The sequence below is a fragment of the Triticum aestivum genome, chromosome 6B (assembly GCF_018294505.1).
Source record: "Triticum aestivum cultivar Chinese Spring chromosome 6B, IWGSC CS RefSeq v2.1, whole genome shotgun sequence".
Lineage (NCBI taxonomy): Eukaryota > Viridiplantae > Streptophyta > Magnoliopsida > Poales > Poaceae > Triticum > Triticum aestivum.
Window position 1 is genome coordinate 665,341,777 of NC_057810.1, and position 2,262 is coordinate 665,344,038.

Genomic DNA, 2,262 nt, shown 5'->3' on the forward strand with positions numbered 1-2,262 from the left:
GAAGCAACTTGGGCTGGCCCAATAGGCCCTTGAGATGAAACATAGCCGCTCCCAAAACAAACAGGCGCTCTAAGGGGCTGTTTGGATTGGTGCCAATAGCCGCCGAACCAAAAATTTGGCGTTGACTAAAGGCTAGCGATCTGTTTAGATCGAGGCCAATTATTTGGCTCGCCCTCGCCGCATGGGCGTCTCCCGTTCATTTCTTCGCCAAATCATGGGCGAGACGCGGGCGGCCAGATCGTGGGCCAATTTTTTGGTGCACCCAGGATTTGGTAGGGCCAGCAGGGGCGAGTTCCAAATGCACCCTAAAACTGGGTCGTGGGACAGTAGCCCACCATAATCAAGCGCACGCTCTCGCAACCCGTAGCTTCACCACGATGCTATAAGAGCATCTCCATAGATGATGAAAAAGTTTGAGCCCTAAACATGGTTTTAGGATAGGAGTGGGAAGATTATTGGGCAAGAAGACATTGTCTGTTGTAACAAGTGCTGTAAAACTAGTGTCCTAACAAATCTATAGCCATTATGAACCAGTGTCAAAGTATCGCTCTTGACACACCGGATTTAGACATAACAATCGAGCATCAACTTATTGTGCCCCATGCTTTGGCCTCTTATTCTTCTCCATGTGGATCATCATGATCATGGCAATGTGCTTATCCTCGCCATAATCATATTCCTTTTCGGAGGAGAAATCCTCCCACTAAATGGATTCAAACAAACTAATCTATAGAGCGCAACATGTTCCATCATAATATACTCTTGTGCCACAACAAAAATGAAAAAAGGAAAAAAAATTGGAGGAGTTTCGTCAAACATGTAATGGGCCCGGAGATGAATTCGGATGGCGTAGCTCATTGGGGCCGAGACATTCATGGGGCTGGCTATGATTGGCCTCGATGTCTTCTAGGGGCCAGATGGGAGCCGATGGTTGCGGTCAAATCTGGCGGAGCTGCGCCCGTCGACAATTGAGAGCTCGGAAGGAGATCAACTCAACGGTGGTCGCGATGATCACATGAGGGTCATAACAACCGCTAATCAACGTCGGTAGGAGAGCTGATGTTGTGGCGATCGTCTTGGCCGCACACGGTACGGAGAACGACCGAAATCGGGCAGTGGCGGGGTGAGAGTCAGCAGCGATCTTGGGGTTGTTGTGGACGTCTGGAGCGGCAGGGTCGGCGACAGACCCGGGATAGACGACGGACTCATGACGACGGCGTGCCACTACGATATTCGGTCAGAATCAACCACGGGGAAGTTACAACTGAGTAGTGCTTCGGTTTATGACACCTACGACGGGGCTACTAGTTTGCAGCACATGTTGTAAAATTTGGGGACAACTTAAAAAAACACACCAAAGAACAGGGCATCTGTTGGAGCTGTGTTTTTGCCCAAAGCGCCCTGAATGACAGTTTTTTGGCACGTCCATCATTTTTATGAATCTGTTAGAGATGCTCTAATTTGTAAGAGGTCAGTAAGTGTCGTGTCCTATGCTAATATGGATCATCTAGCTTCTAGGCAACTCTTCAGTGACATATAACCCTTTCATACTTCCTATCATGATTTTATCCATAATCATTCTTAGATCAAGTATGTGATGTAAGCATACTATAAGGATTTAAGTAATATATTTTTAATGAGTTGGAAGAGAGAGAAGAGGAGAGAGAAGACAATCGGGCTATACATTAACAGTCAGCTGCGGCACGCGCTCCTAAAAGCTCTGTGAGAGTGTAAGGTGGGCCATAGTAGTGCTTTTTTGGGATAGTAGTGTATATTTATAGCTAAGTATTATACTTGTTGGCTGTAAAACTGGCTATATATGACATTGACAACAACATATAGCCAACAACTGGCTAAATAATTAACCATGCTCTCAAAGACATATTCTTCTTTGACGGGAGGTCATCTTCACCATTGGATTCTTCTGATCTCATGAAATGGAATGGCTCCCTCGTGCTCACGTCCTTCACCATCTTCCTGCTCCTATGCTGCCGCCAAGCAGCTTGGATGAAGCACGCGCCACATGTTCCCCAATGGTGTTAGTAGTAACGGAAAGTGTGTCGTAGCTTCTTGTCGTGCAGCCGTATAAATTGACTCAATGCAAACTTGAGATCTTCAACCTCGAGTGAAAAGGCCTCCACTTCTATAAGCGCCATCAGTGGCTCCCTATATGTCCATGGACATGTTCTGTTGCAAGCGACATCCGGCAGGTCACCGGCCGAACGCGGCGAGTCGGCTGGTGGCGCCGTGGGGTGCTCCGCA